This window comes from Lissotriton vulgaris, chromosome 3_1 (assembly GCF_964263255.1).
Source record: "Lissotriton vulgaris chromosome 3_1, aLisVul1.2, whole genome shotgun sequence".
In the NCBI taxonomy this organism is placed as follows: Eukaryota; Metazoa; Chordata; class Amphibia; order Caudata; family Salamandridae; genus Lissotriton; species Lissotriton vulgaris.
The window spans coordinates 162,976,890-162,999,392 of NC_141689.1; positions in this window are offsets into that span (position 1 = coordinate 162,976,890).

Sequence of the window (22,503 nt, forward strand, 5' to 3'; positions counted from 1 at the left end):
ACCGTCACCCTTGCACCCGATACAGAGGGTTACGACCAAGTGGCTCGTGTAGATACGCAGATCGTCAATAATTATCTATCTGACACCACTGGTCCCTCTGGGCTTAAGCGCCGAGATGGTAAAGAAATGCAGTACGCGGAGATAGGTCGAGTAGGTGGTAGGTAAAAACATTTTCGGATTTCTGCATGATGATGTGCTTTGAATGCTGCCCCCCCCACCCCTTCTTTTTCCTCCCTTCTGCAGGACACGTCAGAACGTCGGCTGAAGTATGGAAGAGCGACGATCGGACCACCGACGAAAAAGGGAAAAAGGGAATATGTGTGTAGCCGTTATAACGATAAGTTTTTAAAAGACGTAGGCTTAACATGACTGTTCCTCCTTAGGACATAGCGACCGAGAGGATGGACCGACATAGACACTGGACAGGTACTGAATGACGAAAAATTGACTAGAAATGACGTGTTAAATAATGCAACTGGACGTTTGACTAGGTAGGGAAAGGACAAAGAAAACTGTAAGGGTAAGGATTGCCTCGGCACCGCCCGCCTAGGAAGTTAGAAATGTTGCTGATGTTCAAAATGCACTACCCCCTTTCTCACACCCTTATAGATATAGCCAAGCTGTCCGACTGTTCTCCCGATCAATACTTGTCGTTGTCTCAGCCTGGAGAACTTCCCACCAGAGGAGGGAACAGAAAATGGCTTAAGATCCAACCATGGGTAACTAGCACGACCAGGTTAATTACTGATCGACCAACCAAGGTGTGAGTATTGGTAATTTGGAACGCTCGTAGGCATGACAAGCGAGAAGGGGAAGGGGGGAAGGGTAGAAAGAGCTAAGCACGTAGATAAATAGGATAGTAAAGATACGTAGGATATATATATATAAAAACAGATCTTGTAGGCTAACAATTGTTTCCTGTCTTGTCGTGACTATCTTGTATATGTGTAATACATGTGCCGTCTTCCCTGTCTGAGTTTGTGTGTGTGTAATGTACGGTTTTATGTCTTCCCTCTGTTTGTATCTGCATGTTACCTGACCTTTGCTGTTCCGTGTTGTGAGCGCACTAAATGACCTATTTTCGTACACGTCTCTCTCTCTCTCCACCCCCTTATCTCTCTCTCTCTCTCTTTTTCTCTCTCTCTCTCTACATGTCATACGTGTACCGAATGGCTCGTTTAGATTGCGGACGACTCTCAATCTCTATGAGAGTCTCCCTATGTTCTCTCCCTCTTTTTGGTAAAATTGTGCCCCACCGGCACCATACTGATTTGATACATTGAACGCGAAGGTGTTCAGCGAAATTGACCGGAACTAAAATAATTGTATCTCGCCATATTACTGCCTCTCCTTTCTGCAAAATGAATGAACTTGAATTGGCTGAGAAGGAAAGGACAGGTAAGACGACTAAAGTCCCCCAAATCTGGCCATTTAAAGGGGAACTGTATGTCAATGGCACCCTATGTCTGTTCTTCAGAGACGAACGCCAACGCCTAGATTGAACCCCCAACTCCCAGATTGCCCCACCCCCCTTTTTGCACCCAAGCGCTAGCGCCCGAAGCATCCCCGCCCCATTTTTTGATAAACCCCAATTGCTGTCCCGAATATAAACATGATGACCATGAGTAGCTGTTGACCCCCGAGAAAACCCTGTTTTGCCTGACTCTCGATAATGGCACCCCGGCCCTGTTTAAAAAGGTTAGCCAGTCCTGATGGGAAATGCTATGTAATGCTGAATATGATGTAATGCACGGTTGATGGGAATCTCATTTACCTCACTTGATTTATAAATAAGACGATGAATAGACCTGCCATGAACCCAGTAGGAATACTGACACATGCACTGCTTAGTAATGGACCTCTGACTGTGACCAATGAGCGTATCTCCCAAATGCGTAGAATTGAGGGAGGAATTCACATGCGTAGATATCTTCTTTTGCCATTTCTCTGAAACCTTGTCTTGTACCTATTCAAAGATCCACGATCACCGAAGGAGATGGGTCAGATGCGACATACAGCCTGACTGCAGATCTTGGGACACGTGTGACCTCGACCAAAGGTGGAGCCGCAGAGCAACAGGATACGGGACGAGACCGCAATTTCAACGTGGAAAAAGAAAAAACGACGGGCCGCCTCGAAGCCCCCCGCCTGCTAACCCACGTGTGCCTGGAGTCTCCGTTCCCCTTCTTTGGGCCCGATGGATGGGCCTGCCTGCTTGTTATCCTTTGCTCCCTTGGTCCCTTTTGTGTGTCCCAGGAACTCTGACCCAACTCCCCCCTCTCTCCTATTGACTATTTGAACCACACTCACCCTCATTCCCACGTGACTTTTTGCCAAAGGAAAGAACCGTATTCCACTGGGAATAGGTGCTGCCACCGAACTATGGGTGCCGAGCATAAGGCGCCACCAACCGGATTGTTTAGGGAACAGGACTGGGGTCTAACAGCAGAGGACTGACCGCACCCTGCAACGCGAAAGGAAAGGACTGAGCTGGACCTATAGTTCCACCGCCGGTGCTCAACAGCGCCAACGAAAGTACACGGACTAGAGCCTACCAGTGATGGCTCACTGATAAAAAGACACTGGGACGAAGAGATCATGTGTATTGAACTGAATTCCGCTCTCAACTACCTGGTCAAAACCGTTCATTGGTCACATTTTTAAGCTAGAAAGATTTATGCTATGTAGTGCGTTTAATTGTCAGGAACACAACGAAAATGTAATTTCCTATGTACTGCATTCTGCCCATCACCTTAACTGTCTATGATTGTACGCCAAATGTTAGTATCGACAAAAATGCTAATTCATCAATGATGCCTGTCTACCTGTAAACTCGTCAATTGCGAAAATGACTGCTGTCATGTAAAAAGGGGCGACTGTGAAAGTTGAAGAAATTGATGTACATAGACAGCATTCATTCCCCTTCTTCTCCCACTCCTCTCCCTGTAAGCACCATGAATACCGTAAACTATTGACCGTACCACTCTGCCAGTAAGAGCCCATACCCCTATGCGTATGTACAGCCAGTTTAGGCACCATGGCCTTTTACCCATTGGAACCCCCCCCCCCCTCTCCCCCTGTGCGACCCCGCTGCGAAAGGCGACTCTCCTGCTTGACCCGCACAAACCCCCCATTCCCCCTTGAAGAAGCATCCTTCGCCTTGGCTGACGTGGCCCTCCCGCTGCACCTGACTGCCCCCGCTCTCTCATGTACTGGTCATCAGATCTCTCTCTCTCTCTCTCTCTCTCTCTCTCTGCGTGACTCTGTCCCTGTGTCCACCCTGGTTACCCCTCCCTTCTCCTCACATGGGCAAGTCATAAACCTTCTTCTTCTGCAAGGCCCTGTCCTTGAGAGTCACGGGCTCGCCTGACCAACACCTCCTTCCCTTCCATGAATGCCCCTCTGTTGACAAGCCTTCCCTCTGCGCTCGATTGTCCACGCAGCATGAATACCACCCCTTTGATGACCCTTTCCCCCGAGTCCGGCTGACCACACATGTCCGAGGCCATCGCCTGAGCCAGGAGATACCATTTACTGCCCTTATTGTATGAAGTCACTCCTCTTCAAAGGATCCTCTATTGACCCTAGCCACCCCACCCCCTGGGCTATGATCAAGCGTACACATCCTACGAAACACTCAGCTGCGTGATTGCCCTCCCCTCTTATCAGCAGGTCAAGGGTCCCCATTGTGAACGTATGTGGAGTAGGATCACCACGAGGATTATAGGGATGTCTTTCTTTTTGCGTCATACAGTCCTGATTGTGTTATCGAGTGTACTGTAAGGTATAAAAGCAAGAGTCTCAGCTCACTTGTTAGAGCACCTCCCGAAAGACACTGTGTTTCGTGTCCGAAATGACTGGCTCTCCTCATGAGAAATAAACTCTGTTTTTTGATTCCTGCTTCCAGCGCCCGTCTCTTTATTTGGTAATTATTCAACATGGGAACTAAGAGGCGGTTTGCGCCAGCGGCCTGGGCATCGATAGGATTACGGGTTCATTTTCTACAGTTCCTGTGGGCTGTGCTTCGGTGGGTTTTAGCAACAGGTTAATTCAGGCAATACAGGCGTCATATACCTCTCCAGTAGCGGTGCTGCGCATTTCTGGTCAGGAGCAGGGGTACTTTGACATCAGTAGAGGCACTAGGCAAGGGTGCCCATATTCACCCTTGCTTTTTGCCCTATATATAGATCCGTTTCTGAGCAGAATAGAAGGACATCTGGGGATCCTCCCTATTAGTATTAACGGTATAGAGTATCGTGACCTGACCCCGGGACACCCCCACACCGCACGGCCCTCCAGCTGTAGGCACGTTCTCTGCCCCAGCGCCACTGGTCCGTCCCTGACCTCGGTGCCCCCTCACTGTCGCTCACTATACCTCCTCCATTGTTCTCTGCATTTTCGGCGCATTTTCGTCTTTTTGTTTTTAATTGTTTTTATTGTACTTTCTCTCTGTATATTCTCACTTTTGTGCCTATTTCTTTGGGATTGTACCCACTGGTGTGCCCCCCCCGCTCCCTGCTTCCCGCTCCCTGCCGCTGCTCCCTCGCGGCCCCGCCCCCTTTTCCTTCTGTTACCCCACTGGCCGCCCCGCTCCCGCCTCCCAGTTGCTCCTCCCTCCCACTTCGCCTCATATGGAGCCCACGCGCACGTGCAGCGTTCACGCGCGCCAAAGGCAAGCTCGTCTGCGCCTGGACCGTGCCGAGCGCCAGGACCCCTGGTCCCCAACAATGCCAGCGCACCTGACGAACTTACGACGCCGCAACCCTCCACGCACTCAACGCCGACCGGAACCCCGCCTGCTAACGAGCCACCCCGAAACGCACCCACGGACCCTTCACCTGCCAATCCTGCAAATTCACCTGCCGCAGGACCTGCACCGCACCCGACAAGCCGAGCACCAGCAACAACCACCTCAAGTGCATCCTGCTCAACACCTACTCCATCCACAGGCACGCCGTCGAACTCTGGAACCTCCTCGACACAACATCACCAGATGTTGCCTTCCTCACGGAAACCTGGATGAATGCCTCCTAAGCCCATGACATCGCCATAGCCATCCCGGAGGGCTACAAGATCAACCGGAGGTACAGCGTCAACCAAACCGGAGGAGGCATCGCCATCGTCCACAGAAACACCATCCGCATCACGACTAACTCCGACGACACCCTCACCGCCGGCGAACACCTTCACTTCCAGATCCACACAGACCCCAAGACCACCCTCAGAGGCACCCTCATCAGAGACCCCCGGGACCACGCACACAATTCAGCGAAGCCATCGCAGACTTCGTCAGTCCACACACCCTCACCTACAAAGACTACATCCTCCTGGGGAACCTCAACTTCCACCTGGAGAACAACAAGGACTGCAACACCACCACCGCCCTGCTGGACAACCTCGCCAACCTCGGACTCAAGCAACTGGTGAGCACCCCCACCCACTACGCCGGACACACGATTGACCCCGTCTTCTCCTCCAGCAAGCACATCTCCTCCAGCCACTCCACCAGACTACACTGGACAGATCACAGCTGCGTCCACTTCAACTTCAGGGGAACCACGACCCACCACCACCCACAACAGGCACCCAGCAGAAGCTGGAGCAAGATCTCTGCCGACCAGCTCCCCACCACCCTCAGCCAGAACCCGCCCACCAACATGACGGACCCCGACTAAGCAGCCCGCAACTTCGCATAGGGGCTTACCAACTGCGCTGACGAACTCGCACCACTGAAAAATCCTCCCAGCAGACCCGGAAGCAGGAAAGCCTCATGGTTTACCAACGACCTAAAAAACTCCAAGAAAACCTGGCGCCACGACCAGACAGCAGAAAACATGACAGCCCTCAAGAACGCCACCCGCAAACACCACCAGCTGATCCGCACCACCAAGAAGACTACATTCAAAGAACGACTGGACAACCACACACACAAAAACAAAGAATTCTTCAGCATCGTCAAAGAGCTCTCCAACCCCAGCGCCTGCAACAATGACATCACACCGTCGCAAGACCTCTGCGACTCACTCGCCTCGTTCTTTTACACCAAAATCGCCGACATACACAACAGCTTCGGAGCACCGACCACGCACCCAACCACTGAACCAGCGCCCCCCACCACCACCCTCTGCACCTGGACCCCTGTCAGCACCGAAGACACCACCAGCATGATAAACACCATCCACTCCGGCTTCCCCACCAACCCCTGCCCACACCAAATCTTCAACAAAGCTGACTCCATCATCGCACCCCATCTCCGGAACATCATCAACAGCTCCTTCTCATCCGCCACCTTACCGGAGAGCTGGAATCATGCTGAGCTGAGCTCCCTCCTGAAGACACCCACTGCGGACCCCATGGACCTGAAGAACTTCCCCCCCATCTCGCTCCTTCCCTTTCCAGCCAAAGTCATCGAGAAGACCGTCAACAGACAACTTTCTGCCTTCCTTGAGACCAACAGATCCCTCGACTCCTTACAGTCCGGCTTCCGAGCAAACCACAGCACCGAGACCGCCCTCATTGCAGCCACCGACGACATCAGGTCCCTGCTCGACAACGGGGAAACTGCTGCCCTCATCCTCCTAGACCTCTCAGCAGCCTTGGACACCGTATGCCACCACACCCTGATACAGCGCCTCAGCAACACCGGAATCCAAGGAGCAGCGCTGGAGTGGATCATCTCGTTCCTCGCCGGAAGAACCCAGAGAGTCCGCCTGCCCCCGTTCCGTTCCGCGGCCACCAAAGTCATCTGCGACGTCCCGCAAGGATCCTCACTCAGCCCCACCCTCTTCAACATCTACATGAGCCCCCTCGCAGCCATCGCCCGCCAATACAACCTCAACATCGTCTCCTACCCCGACGACACCCAACTGATCCTCTCCCTCACCAACGACCCCGCCACCACCAGAGCCAACCTCCAGGAAGGAATGAAAGACATTGCAGAATGGATGAAGATCAGCCGTCTGAAACTGAACTCAGACAAGACGGAAGTCCTCATCCTCGGACCATCTCCCTCCGCCTGGGATGACTCCTGGTGGCCCCCTGCCCTGGGCAGCGCACCCAAACCAACGGACCACGCACACAACCTGGGCTTCATCCTGGACTCCTCCCTAACGATGACCAAGCAAATCAACGCCGTCTCGTCATCCTGCTTCAACACCCTGCGCCCGTTCCGAAAGATCTTCCGATGGATCCCCACCGAAACCAGGAAGACGGTCACCCAGGCCCTCGTCACCAGCCGTCTGGACTACGGGAACACCCTCTACACTGGAGCCACAGCCAAACTACAATAAAGACTCCAGCGCATCCAGACCGCCTCAGCACGACTCATCCTGGACATCCCTCGTTGCAACTACATCTCTGCCCACCTGAAAGTCCTTCACTGGCTCCCCGTCAACAAGAGGATCACGTTCACACTCCTCACCCACGCACGCAAGGCTCTCCATGACATGGGCCTGAAATAACTTAACAGCCGCCTCACATTCTACACACCCACCCGCCAGCTCGAATCTGCCAGCCTCGCCCTCGCCTCCGTCCCACGCTTTCGGAAATCCATCATCAGAGGTAGTGAGGTTCCGTGACGATTTGAACCCGTGTTTTCAACATTGTCGTAAATACATAATTTTGGTATCAGTGAACCACAAATGATCCATTTAGCATATCCTGGTGTTTTCGCTATGCTACGAGCAAGAGCACTCCTGTTATGAACACATTTCTGATCTACCCATGGCATCCATCTTAGATTACGGAAGCCATTTTGTGTTTCTTGCCCTCACGTAGACAATGGACACGCAGTGACCCCTTTCACCTAAGGACACGTAAGCTTTAGCCAGAGATTCACCTTGCTAGTGACACGTGCACCTTAGGACAGAACACGCCATGGCCGCATGACTCGACAGAAGCTGCCTCCTCTGCCTGAGGCCAGTCCTGCTATACTGGTTCTCGTGTTCGTTGGCCTGATCATGATTAGGCGGCCGAAGCTGGTAGCCTTGCCCATTTACGACCCACAAACATCTCTTATCCTGCTTTTCTATCTTCTGCACCTGGCTCTGCTCCTTTCCTTCTGGGCCTTTATTAGGGGGAGGTAACGAAATTTACGATGAGGCGGTCCGGGTCTTGAATGAAAAGTTGACATGGGATTATGATGAAACAGTGGGAACCCCTCGTTCGTAATGTTTTGACATCAGATATTGTTGACGATTCCTGTGCAACGCCAAATATTTATTGTTTAGGACACAAAGGTTTTGGAATGTACTAACATGTAAAGAATTTGCCCGAAGCCCAATATTCAGTATATAAGGAGCAACCCTTTTTGTACAAATGGAACAGGCTCCTAGATTCTGCCCGTGTGTAGTTTCTGTGACTTCTGTGTCCCTGCAGTAATAAACCTTTGGTCTTTGACGCCACCATCGAGAAGCCCGTGTTTCTGTTTATTTGTGCACCGAGACAGGTAGAACTCCGGGGTCTTTGGGTGTTATCCCTGACACCTCTGGACGGAACCAAAAAGTCCAGAACTCCAATTCGCGCCCAACGTGGGGCGACGTCATTCGGTACCGGTCCAAAAGCCTGAAGAGTTCGAGAAGCTTCGTGTGAAGATTCCTGAGGGAGGCGCCCCACTTCATCGATCCCGGCATATCGCAAAAGTGGCCCGACGATCTCTTCCACGAGGGTTCCCGTTCGGACGGCTGCAGTGGTCCGTTGCCTTGACCGTCGCCCTGTCTTGGACCCGAGGTGCAGTCCTTAGTACGGCGAGACGTGACAGGTTTCTCCTTGGTGACGTCTTCAGTGCCTCAGTTAAGTATTAAGTGGTTGCTAGTTGGTTATCTCGTAAGGGTTGTTCCTGTTAGGATAAAATCCTTTTAGTTCTTGGTTTGGTTTGGTTTCGTAAGATTATCACTGGTTGTTCTAGTTACGATAATCATTTGGTTTAGTTTTGGGTATCGATACATTTGTTCGCTTTGGTAGGCCTAAGTTCTTGGTTCGAGTGCGCACCTTTGTTCGTGTTTTTGTCTGTTCTGTGTTCCGGATTATAAAATGGTAAGTCGGAAAAATTGTATGTTGTCGTGTTTTGGTTGCAACAGTGATTCCCAGTTGGAGGACTCATGTCTGGTTCCTCCGATTGGAACTCCTCTTTATGATCTGTATTGTAAGTTTGGAGTGGGTCCTATATCTTATAATGAGGTGTGGGTCCGATATACGGAGAAAGACGGTGTCCTTAGTTGGCCACTGCATGGTAGTTTTGAACCCCAAGTTATTGACAATTTAGAAACGAAATTGTTCAAGAAGAAAGCCCGGCCGGCAATGTTTGATTCTCTTCGTTATTGGCGAAAAGAATCTAAACAGAGAGAAATTAAAAAGTTGAAGAAAGAACAGAAAGAGCAAGAGTTGACTTTAGAACAGTCTGCTAAGCAGCTGCAACTCAACGAGTCTGAGAAAGCAATGGAGGTGACCAATAGAGAGCGTAATCTAGCGATAGACATGTGCTATCCTGCCTTGCCATCGAGTACAGCTAAGATAGTAGAGGACCCCGAATATGATCCTCTGTTGTCTTACTTGTTACGGTCACCCCCACCGTATGCACAGGGTGCTACGGCTCCACCTTTACCGGTTGCTGGACAGCCTGGTATTCCTGCTCCTGCTCCTCAGAATGAAGCTCCTGTACCTCCTGTGGTCAATATTAATGTTCCTTCGGCACCCCCTCTTCCAGGGTTGCCGGCTTCTTTACCTATACCTGTATCGCTTACTCCTGCTAGTTCACAGGCTACTCTGCCTGCTACTCCTACTGTTCGTGTTCTATCTGTTCCGACTGCTACTTTATTCTCTGCTTCTGCTAGTGTTATGACTCCACTTTCTGTTCATCAGAGAATCACTGATTCTGTCTCTAATATTCTATCTCCCTTCTATAAAACTCTAATTAAGACTCCTACCTCTGACTCTGTGCAGAGACGTAGTCAGCTTCCTAGTACTGAAGAACGGGGAATATTAGATTCCACAGCTCTTAGATGGATTTCGAAAAGTGGAAGATATAGTACTAGAGATGTATTAGATACATTTATGCAGTGGAAGGAACCGACACAAAGATATGTGTTCAACGAAATGTGCTCCCTTTTGCGTGAGGAATTGGAAGAGGATGACTCTGAATCAAATTTAGAAGAATTAATTAATGTTCAGAAAGAATTTGCTGCAGGTATGATAGTTGGTCAAAATATAAAAGAAGCGATGGAACTGATTTTAAGTTATAGGAAGGATCCATCACTTCGTTCACCGAGGGAGTTAGAGAAACGTAGTACGAAGCAGAATCGCCAATATCCAATGAGGGAGGTTCCTCCAATTTGGCGCGAAGCTGTACAAGCTGACGTACCGAATGGTATTGCTGCCGCTCCGGCCCAGTTCCAGAGAGTGTGGATACACATTCCGTGGAAGCGAGCCGAAGTGTTAGCGGTGAAACAAGCATTGCCCGATCCGCGTAAGAATCCAGCCGGATATTACAAGGAGTTAGCGCAGACAGTAGAAGCTTGTGTGATGAATCTAGCGGACATTGACATGTTATTTGGGAATGTAGTTCCGCAACCAATTTGGGCTAAAATTCGTAAAGAGAATCATCCAGTTGCCCTAGGAGGTGATTGGGCAGCTATAATTGCAGCGGATGGTCAGCAAATAGGTGGTTCCAAACCCGAACCTCTAATTGCTAATTTACCCGGTAGAATAATTGACTTAATGAAGACTCTGATGCCAGCATTGCGCGTTAATTGGGACAAGTTGTCCGCATGCAGGCAAAAGAAAGACGAAAGTGTTTCCGACTTTTTCACAAGGTTTGAAGAGACTTTCGTGGATCATAGTGGTCAGGATATGAGCACAGAAGGAGGACAGAGACTATTCGTTGATAAATTTGTACATAATTTGTTGCCAGAACTTAGTAATACATTGAAAGATTCCGAAAGTGCGTGGGCTGTCTCTACGACTGCGCAAATACTTGCGACTGCCCAGTACTATGAAAATAGGGATAAAGAGGAGAAGGAAAAATCAGAGAAGAAAACGAAAGATTTAAAAACTAAAGTTCTTCTACAGCAAGCATATCCGCCTCGCACGAATCAGACTAATACACAGCAAGGGTCATATCAAAGGACAGATTATGGTTCTCAGAGACCGCAATACCAGTGGAATCAGTGTGCATATTGTAAGAAAGAAGGTCATTATAAAAATGAATGTCCTGTTTTAGCGCAGAATAACGCTGCAGCAGCTCAGAGAGGTCGTGGTGGTTTTGTGCAAAATTCTAGGGGTCGAGGACGAGGTGCTATGCCTCCACAAACGAATGATCGCCCTTCTAATCATTTTGATCAGCGAAATGGTCAGTCTGCTCAACAAAATAGATCTCAGCAGTATCATGTTGAAGACTATTGTGAAACTGGCGAAGTCTTTCAGCAAAATGAGTACTAGGACAGCCAAGGACAAAGAGAGGGAGTAGTATCAGTTCCAGTAGATCAGAGTGGGCCTTATGTCGCAGTAGCAACATCAGGTGTAGTCGAACCGTTTCTGTTGGATACTGGTGCAGCAAAAAGTTCAATTATACATGAGAAACTCCCTGGCGCACCTTTGTCTGGCTTAACAAATGTTTCTGTAGGTTTTTCAGGCGCCCCTGTTTACAACCCCGTATCTGGTCCTTTGTCTATTTCTATTGGACCCCGTCAATTGAGAGCACCCTTGATTTTGACGACAGGTTGTAATGAAAATCTGCTTGGTTTAGACTTGTTAAAACGACTATATGCGACATTGTACTGTTCTCCGGAAGGAGTACAGCTTACGTTGGGTAAAAGAATCACCTCTCCGATGTACTTGTCGATGGATGCGCTCCCACCAGAGCTGCGTTCTCTCCCTGATACTCTTTGGGCGACTGGTCCTAACGATGTAGGTCTTTTAGAAATTCCACCATATGTAGTCACTTTGAAAGCGAATGTAAAATTTCCACGAATTCCACAATACAGAATCTCTAGTGAAGGTGAACGCGCACTTTTATTAATTGTGCAAGATTTGATCGAGAAAGGTGTAGTAGAAGAAACTAGAGGAAATGTCTGTAACAGTCCTGTCTTGCCAATTCTGAAACGTACTGATCCCTCAAAACCTCCAGTATATAGGTTTGTAATAGATCTTAGGGAGGTTAACAAGATTGTGATTCCACAGTTTCCTGTGGTTCCAGACATAACTGCATTGTTAACGTTGATTCCAGCTACAGCCACATGGTTTTCAGTTATCGACTTGAAGAATGCCTTTTTCAGCATTCTGATAGCCGAGGAAAGCAGAGATATTTTCGGCTTCACTTTAGGAGGTCGAAGCTTCAGGTTTAAACGTGCTCCACAAGGGTATTGTGAGAGTCCGTCCATTTACAGTCAGGCATTAAAAAGTCAGTTAGATTCCTTTGTACTTCCTCCTGGTTCTGCTTTAGTGCAGTATGTAGATGATCTTCTAGTGGCTGCCGATGACAAGGAAACTTGCAAAGCAGCTACAATTTCCCTATTGCATCATTTGTCTAATTTGAATCACAAGGTGTCACCTTCGAAAATGCAATACTGTTGCCAAGAAGTGACCTACCTAGGTCATCTCTTGTCAAAGGAGGGAAGAAAGTTGACCCCAGAGAGAATAAAAGCAATTACGCAGATGAATGTTCCTAGCACACAGAGAGAAGTACGTGCCTTTTTAGGTATTACCTCATACTGTAGGCAGTGGATCCCAAATTTTTCTCTTTTGGCAAAACCGTTGGTAGCTTTGACTGGGAAAAATGTTCCGAGTCCAGTGCCATGGTCTGCCGACACAAACTCGGCAACAAGAAGGCCTCATGGTTCAACGATGATCTCAAGAAGTCCAAGAAACTGTGCCGCTCCCTTGAAAAGGCCTGGAAAAAAGACCCATCCACCAGCAACAAGGACGCCTTCAAAAGCGCCACCCGTTCTCACCACCAACTGATCCGAAAAGCCAAGAAAACAGCATTCAAGGATCGACTTGACCACAACGCCCACAACAGCAAGGAACTTTTCAACATCGTCAAGGAATTTTCCAATCCATCGGCCAACTCCAACGACATCACCCCCTCTCAAACCCTCTGCGACTCCCTAGCCTCTTTTTTCCACAACAAGATTGCTGACATCCACAACAGCTTTGACAACCATCCCGGAAGCCAACCCACCCTACCATCTGCTGACCATCTTCCCCCCATAAACACCCTTAACGCCTGGAACCCAATCTCCACTGAGGACACCATCCGCCTGATGAATTCCATCCACTCTGGATCCCCCACAGACCCATGCCCTCACCACATCCTCAACAAAGCAGACTCCGTCATTGCTCCGCACCTCCGAGACGTCATCAACTGCTCCTTCAACTCCGCTACCTTCCCAGAAGAGTGGAAACACGCTGAACTCACCGCCCTTCTGAAAAAACCAACAGCAGACCCCACCGAACTCAAAAACTACCGCCCCATCTCGCTTCTTCCATTCTCGGCCAAAGTCATCGAGAAAGCCGTCAACAACCAGCTCACCGCCTTCCTCGAAGCCAACAAATCACTCGACCCCTCACAATCTGGCTTCCGAGCCAAACACAGCACTGAGACCGCCCTCATCGCAGCAACAGACGACATTCGAACTCTACTGGACAATGGAGACACAGTCGCCCTCATCCTCCTCGACCTCTCTGCAGCCTTCGACACAGTCTGCCACAGTACCCTTTTACAACGCCTCAGAAACATCGGAATACAAGGAAAAGCACTTGAATGTATCACCTCACCGGAAGAACCCAGAGAGTCCGCCTCCCACCATTCAAGTCCGAGGCCTCTGAAATCATCTGCGGCGTACCTCAAGGATCCTCACTCAGTCCCACCCTCTTCAACGTATACATGAGCCCCCTTGCGGCCATCGCCCGCCAACACAACCTCAACATCATCTCTTACGCGGATGACACTCAACTGATCCTCTCTCTCACCAAGGACCCCAGCACCGCCAAAACTAACTTACACGAAGGAATGAAAGAAGTCGCCGAATGGATGAAACAAAGCCGTCTGAAACTGAATTCAGACAAAACAGAAGTGCTCATCTTAGGTACATCCCCCTCTGCATGGGACGACTCCTGGTGGCCAGAAGCCCTCGGAAAAGCACCCATCCCGACAGACCACGCACGGAACCTTGGCGTCATCCTGGATTCTTCACTCTCAATGAACAGAAATGTCAGCGCCGTATCCTCTTCCTGCTTTAACATTCTTCGCATGCTCAGAAAAACATTTCGCTGGATCCCTTCTGAAACTAGGAAAACAGTCACCCACGCTCTAGTCACGAGCCGACTGGACTACGGAAACACCCTCTACGCAGGTACCACCGCCAAACTCCAGAAGAAACTACAACGAATCCAAAACGCCTCAGCCAGGCTCATATTAGACATCCCACGCAACGAACACATCTCTGGTCACCTTAAAGACCTCCACTGGCTACCCGTCAATAAGAGGATCACCTTCCGACTGCTTACCCACGCACACAAATCACTCTACGACATCGGACCAGATTGCCTCAACTCTCAACTGTCCTTCTACACCCCCTCCCGCCAACTTCGCTCTTCCAACCAAGCCTTCGCCACTGTACCTCGCATCAACAAGACCACCATGGGAGGCAGATCCTTTTCATACCTGGCTGCCAAAACATGGAACTCACTCCCCGCTTACCTTCGCCTCACCCAGAATCACCTAGCGTTCAGAAAGCAACTTAAAACGTGGATATTTGACAAATAATCCTCCTCCCCTTCCTAAAGCGCCTTGAAACCCTCTGGGTATGTAGTGCGCTATACAAATTTTATGACTTGACTTGACTTGACTTGACTACAGTAAGCCATTCACGCTCTATGTTCACGAGAGAGAAGGTTGTGCGTTGAGTGTTCTGACACAGAGATTTGGTGATAAACAACGCCCTTGTGCGTATTTTTCATCAACATTAGATCCAGTAGCTAGAGCGTTGCCTAGTTGTTTGAGAGCTACAGCGGCAGCTGCGGCTTCCATTCGACAATCTGCTGGTTTGGTGATGAATAACATGCTAGTGGTCATGATTCCTCATGCTGTGGACACACTCATGAACCGAACCAAGACGCAACACCTTACCAGTGCTAGATTATCAGGCTACGAGCTGACACTGCTAGCGAGTCATATTCAGACCAAAAGATGCAATGTATTAAATCCAGCAACATTGTTGCCGACTAGTCAAGAGTCGAGCGATTCCGAACCTCATGACTGTTGCTTCAGAACCGAGGAGGAGACAAAAGGACAAATTGATCTTAAAGACACCCCGTTGTCAGATCCAGATGGCACGTTGTATGTTGATGGGTCTTGCTTTAAGTTGGAGAATGGTGATGTGACTGCTGCCTATGCAGTAATGACTTTGAGTACGGTTGTGGAGACTGCAAGAGTGAGTCAGAATTCTGCCCAAGCTGCGGAATTAATTGCGCTAACGAGAGCGTGTGTTTTAGCTAAGGGAAAGAGAGTGAATGTGTTCACAGATAGTCAGTACGCGTTCGGCGTGGCCCATAGTTTTGGCCGTTTGTGGAAAGAAAGGGGTTTCATTACGTCCCATGGGACTAAGATTCAACATGGTCAGCTAGTTAACGACCTGTTGGAATCTCTAACCTTGCCGACTGAAGTTGCGATTGTGAAGTGCAGCGCTCATAAAGCAATCACGGATGATGTTGGTCGTGGGAATGCTTTTGCTGATGAGACTGCTAAACAGACAGCTAGAAATATGATGAGTAGAATGTATGTTGCTATGTCTGCAAGATGGATTTCTGAGTCTGGAATGTGTGAGGACACAGTGGAAAGCGTGAAAGAAATTCAGAAGGAGGCGACTGAGGAGGAAAAGCTTGCATGGAAAGAGAGTACGGGTAAATTGGACTCGAGTGGGTGTTGGATTGATTTGTCGGAACAACAGCGTTGGATGTTGCCTGATGCGTATGTGCTTGCAGTAGTAACGATGGCGCATGGAGCAGCGCATATCAGTTCTAAAGGGATTTGTAAGATGTTGTCTCCAGTCTGGAAGAATGATGGGATTAGTAAATGTGCAGAGAGAGTGGTGAGAAATTGCATGGTATGCCTGATGCATAATCCTGGCAAGGGAATCCCCACACCCGCTGGTCACTTCGCTCCTCCTTCTTGCCCCTTTGAAGTGATTCAGTTAGACTTCATTCACATGGATCGTTGCAACAATCTAAAGTACGTCCTAGTGGTAGTTTGTGCTTTCTCCAGATGGATCGAAGCATATCCACTGAAGGACAATACTGCCTTGTCCACTGCCAAAATCCTTCTCAAAGAATATTTCCCTAGATATGGCATGCCACGGATTGTATGGTCAGATAACGGAAGTGAGTTCGTAGGGAAAGTTATGCAGAGTGTGTGTGCCGGTTTAGGGATCAAACAAAAGTTCCACAGTGCGAACCATCCCCAGTCTGCTGGTTTAGTTGAGGGCTATAATGGCACCCTCAAGCTGAAACTTGCTAAAATACAAGCATCCACGGGTTTGTCCTGGCCAGATGCACTACCCTTGGCTTTGTTATCAACGAGAGCAACTGTACATTCTAGAGTAGGGCTTAGTCCATACGAAATAGTTTTTGGTCGTCCCGCCAATGTTTGGGGAGTGCCAAGGCCAAAAGAATTCTGTTCTCTGGAATATCAATCAATCAATCAATCAATCAGTGACACTTATAAAGCGTGCTACATACCCGTAGGGTCTCAAGGCGCTGGGGGGGGGGGGGGGGGGGGCAGGGGTGCCGCTACTGCTCGAACAGCCAGGTCTTCAGCTTCTTCCTGAAGGAGAGGTGGTCTTGGGTCAGGCGCAGGTCGGGAGGGAGGGAGTTCCAGGTCTTGGCGGCCAGGTAGGAGAAGGACCTTCCTCCTGTAGTCGCTCTTCGGATGCGGGGGACGGCGGCGAGGGCGTGGTTGGCTGATCGGAGGTGGCGTTTGGGAGCGTAGAAGTTGACTCGGCTGTTGAGGTAGCTCGGGCCTTGGTCGTGTAGGGCTTTGTGTGCGTGGGTGAGGAGGCGGAAGGTGATTCTTTTGTTGACGGGGAGCCAGTGAAGGTCTGTCAGATGTCCGGAGATGTGGCTGGTTCGTGGGATGTCGAGGATGAGTCTGGCTGAGGCGTTCTGGATCCGCTGGAGTCTCTTCTGGAGCTTGGCGGTGGTACCGGCGTAGAGGGCGTTGCCGTAGTCCAGTCGGCTGGTGACGAGGGCCTGGGTGACGGTCTTCCTGGTCTCGGTGGGGATCCACCAGAAGATCTTCCGTAGCATGCGTAGGATGTTGAAGCATGCCGAGGAGACGTTGTTGACTTGCCTGGTCATGGAGAGGGAGGAGTCCAGGATGAAGCCCAGGTTGCGTGCGTGGTCTGTCGGTTTGGGTGCGGTGCCCAGGGCGGGAGGCCACCAGGAGTCGTCCCAGGCGGAGGGCGAGGAGCCCAGGATGAGGACCTCCGTCTTGTCCGAGTTCAGTTTCAGGCAGCTGGTCGTATCCAATGTTGATTGATTACCTTTTCGACTTGACTGCTAAATTGAGTCTTATTCACCAACCGGTTTTCGATGCATTGCCAAACCCACCGGATAGTCCAGGTCATCAGCTGAAACCTGGAGATCAAGTCGTCATTCGAAATTTTGCAAGGACGAAAAATCTTCAACCCAGATTCGTCGGCCCATACCAGGTGCTGCTAGCAACGAGAACTGCTATTCGAGTGGCTGGACGAAAGAACTGGATACACACGACACACGTCAAACGTGTGCCCCTGCCACTTCCTTACGACAGCTGGGTGAAGAAGGGAATTGGTGCCTCTGAAACAGAACAAATACCCAGGTTTATCCCTTTCAGCGATGCAGAACTAATCACGGATACATCGAACTCTGACTCTCCTCCTGAAACTGCTCTTTTGAACTCTGAACATTTGCCATCTGCAACAAAAGAACATTTGAGTTCTGCGAACCTGAACATTGCAACGTCTGCTGAAAATACACTGTTTCCAGATCAAACAGCTCCTGCTAAACTGAGATACAACTTACGATCTCGAAATATGGACAAATAAAGAAGGAAACTGCCTATTTTACACATTTAAATTTTCATACATTGCCTCCAGCCAGGAAGTTTGCTATTGTTTTCTTGTTTTAAAATTGCCTTGACGTCTGGGTAGCCGTAGGGTCGTGGCTGTGTGCCTAGTTGAATCTGCGGGGGTCAGACACAAGGTCGATCTTTCTGTTAGTTCTGGGAACTCCCAGGGCTGATAGAGGCATTTTCATCTACGTACACATCATCAGTGGTCGCGAGCGGATTGTAGAAGATGGAGCTTCCTGAGCTGCAACGAGAGAATGTAATTTATGTTCGCAGAAACAGACTGTACAGAATTCTTCACAGCAAATGCTTTCTAATGCAATGTGCCGTTACGTTTTTGATTGTTTTAATAATGTTGGTGGGTGGAATCGTCTTTGGTGTGCATTTGATTTTTATGCCGGTAACTACAGTACCTCCCCTTGATCCTGCTACTTCTACTGTTTCTTCTATGCATTCTTTTCACTCGTTTCCTGAACATGAGCAAGCTCGACGCTCAGAATTTATCAATAACACTTTTGTACAGCTCTTGCATCAACACCAACTGGTAGTTAACACTACAGACTGCTGGGTGTGTGGCTTGATACCCCACACTATGGATAAAGGCATTCCCTATCTAGTCTTGCCTTTTAGCTATAATGGATCATTTCAGGCCTTTCAGACCATTTTTGCCTATGCCCTCGAGACCTATCCTCCGCGTCCACCACGTTCCACTAAATACAACTCAGCCAACAAAGCTTTAGTCCAGGGAATTATTGACATGATTAAAGACGTCAATAATACTCCATCTTACCCTAGAGATGAATTAAGGGTATATTTGAGTTGGAACTCTACAGAGTATCGCCTTAGTTTGGGAGAAAGCAAGCGTAAAAGCTCCACTCCAGTCTGGGTCGTGCCTCACCGAGGTCAGGTCTGTCTGCAAGGAAATGGGAGAAATCCGAGAGCTCAGCTAGGGAGGAGTGAGTGCGTTGAGACTTACGTGTTTCAGTCTAACTCTTCCCCTGCCTTCCTTACTGCTAGGGGTACCTACTTCATCTGTCAAGACAGAGCATATACATGGCTGCCTGCTGACTTCTCAGGTTCATGTTATATTGCTCGATTGTTGCCTCCGACATACACTGCTTCTTCAGATTATCACAAGACCAGAGTAGCAAGAGGTGTTTTCAGCAAGGAAGATACCGCTGGTCAGGAAGCTGGAGACTTCTTCTAAGGTTTCCTTCCGTTTTGGGGGCCTATGGCCAATAGTAGAAATCTACGTCAGCTAACACGGGTAGTTGAATCTACTATTACAGAAACTGCTGGTGCCCTTAGTAACTTGACAGCTGAGCTTCAGGCGGATCGACTCATGACGTTGCAGAACCGTATGGTTCTAGACGTAATACTTGCAGATCGAGGTGGGGTATGCAGAATGATCCAATCGAGCTGCTGTGTTTTTATTCCCAATAATGCTCCGACTGTCTATGAGGCGATCTCTAAGCTGCACAAGATTTCCGACTCTATACACGTAGACAAGGGAAACTGGTCCTTCATGGAGTGGTTTTGGACTCTGATATCAGCGTGGGGATGGAAGGTTCTGATGGTCATTGGTGTCATCCTAGTATTTCTATTCTCATGCTGCCTGATTATCCAGTGTGGTCCCGCTTTGTGTAGTCTTTGTGCTGCAACTAAGCATGGGCGAATTTTGCGAATCTCGCGTTCGCGAATTTTGCGGATTTGCGAACTCGCAATCCGCAAAATCCGCGAATTCCCACGAATTTGCGGCTTTTTTTTTTTTGTGTTCGCGCGTGTTTCTGCCAGTTCGCGAGGGTTTTTACAATTTCGCAATTTGCGAACTTACCTGTCGGGTCGCAAGTTTTTGCGAACTTGTTGTTTCTACGTGTCCAGCCTGTTTGGGACACTCTTCTTCATCACTGCCACTCTCTGTCACCACTGCCACTCTCTGACTACTCATGCCACCCTCTGGCCCACCCATGCCACCCTCTGTTTCATCACCACACCCTCTGGTTGTCCAGTGTACATTATTTTTGGCAAAGCAAAGCACACCTTCCCTGCCTCAAGTGACCTGAATTAATTTGGGGCTGATTAATGTGTCACAGAATATTTTTTTAGCTGGCACCTGCTTCCTTAGTGCTTCCTGATTAGTGATCTTTTGCACTTGCTAAGTGCTTTCATTGTTGCAAAATTAGTTACAACACCTGCCCTGCCCCAACTGACAATAATGAATTAAGGGCTGATTAATGGATTTTAACTTCCAGCCTGGCTCCTGCTTGTCTCCCTTAGCTGTAATTCAGGACCTTTGTGGCATATGTGTAACTATTCTGAGGTTCAGAGCAGGGTCACATAATAGTTGCAACTGGCAACTGAACTCTGGAGGGGCCCCTCAGGAAGCACTACAGGAAATGGCTACTAATGATGAGCCTGAACTTTTGAACCTGGTAAGTAGTTTCAGTTTTGCTAAGATCGTATTTCTGCAATTTAGCACTTACTCGCGGGGTGCGAAGTTGTACTGGCAAGCCGCGAACTCACGCGAACAGTGCGAGCAAGCCATAAAATCCGCTGCTCGCGGATTTGCGGATTTTGCGGGAGATTCGCGGATCTCGCAGATTGCGAATTTACCGAAAATCCGCAAAATCCGCGAGCGAAACGGATTTTCCGCCCATGCTTAGCTGCAACATGTTTCAGAAAACCACCTGCGTTTGGAGAAAAGGCGCGAGAAAGAATGATGATGCAACAACATGTCACTGACCTGATGAGCATAGAGATAGACTCGGACATAGAGTAATTGCCTACGTTAGGGCAAAAGGAGGGTCTGAGGTTCCGTGACGATTTGAACCCGTGTTTTCAACATTGTCGTAAATACATAATTTTGGTATCAGTGAACCGCAAATGATCCATTTAGCATATCCTGGTGTTTTCGCTATGCTAAGAGCAAGAGCACTCCTGTTATGAACACATTTCTGATCTACCCATGGCATCCATCTTAGATCACGGAAGCCATTTTGTGTTTCTTGCCCTCACGTAGACAATGGACACGCAGTGACCCCTTTCACCTAAGGACACGTAAGCTTTAGCCAGAGATTCACCTTGCTAGTGACACGTGCACCTTAGGACAGAACACGCCATGGCCGCATGACTCGACAGAAGCTGCCTCCTCTGCCTGAGGCCAGTCCTGCTATACTGGTTCTCGTGTTCGTTGGCCTGATCATGATTAGGCGGCCGAAGCTGGTAGCCTTGCCCATTTACGACCCACAAACATCTCTTATCCTGCTTTTCTATCTTCTGCACCTGGCTCTGCTCCTTTCCTTCTGGGCCTTTATTAGGGGGAGGTAACGAAATTTACGATGAGGCGGTCCGGGTCTTGAATGGAAAGTTGACATGGGATTATGATGGAACAGTGGGAACCCCTCGTTCGTAATGTTTTGACATCAGATATTGTTGACGATTCCTGTGCAACGCCAAATATTTATTGTTTAGGACACAAAGGTTTTGGAATGTACTAACATGTAAAGAATTTGCCCGAAGCCCAATATTCAGTATATAAGGAGCAACCCTTTTTGTACAAATGGAACAGGCTCCTAGATTCTGCCCGTGTGTAGTTTCTGTGACTTCTGTGTCCCTGCAGTAATAAACCTTTGGTCTTTGACGCCACCATCGAGAAGCCCGTGTTTCTGTTTATTTGTGCACCGAGACAGGTAGAACTCCGGGGTCTTCGGGTGTTATCCCTGACACCTCTGGACGGAACCAAAAAGTCCAGAACTCCAGTAGATCCTTCTCCTACCTGGCAGCAAAGACGTGGAACTCCCCACTCACCTACGGCTGACCCGGGACCATCTCCCCTTCAGGAAACAACTCAAGACCTGGCTGTTCGAGCAGTAGCGACCCCCCTCCCCCCCCCGCAGCACCTTGAGACCCTTACGGGTGAGTAGCGCACTATACAAAATATGCTGATTTGATTTGATTTGATCGTGCACTAGCGTACGCTGACGACATTGTTGTCATAACATCAGACGTCCCTTCTGCATTTCTGGCTCTCAAAGCAGCTGCGAAGCAATTTGGATTAGTATTGGGATATAAGCTTAATGTAGCAAAAACTCAGGAAATATAAACACCAAATATGCCGTACTCCGATGCCCCAGTAGTCAGCGATGCAGTCTATTTGGGAGTTAAAATTACTGGCGCTGTAGAGACCATTCCGGAATTAAACATCTTACCGGTGGTCGAGGCTGTGAATACCAAGTTAGAACGGTTAAATGTAAATGTAAATGTTGTAGTACTTGTATAGCACCCGATTCACCCCACATGGGGTCTCTCCGGCGCTTGTACGCATACCGCTGTGGAACCCTTCCTGGCTTTCCCTGTTTGGCGCCCACTCCTGGGCACCCCCAAGGTGCCGCCAGACATCCTAG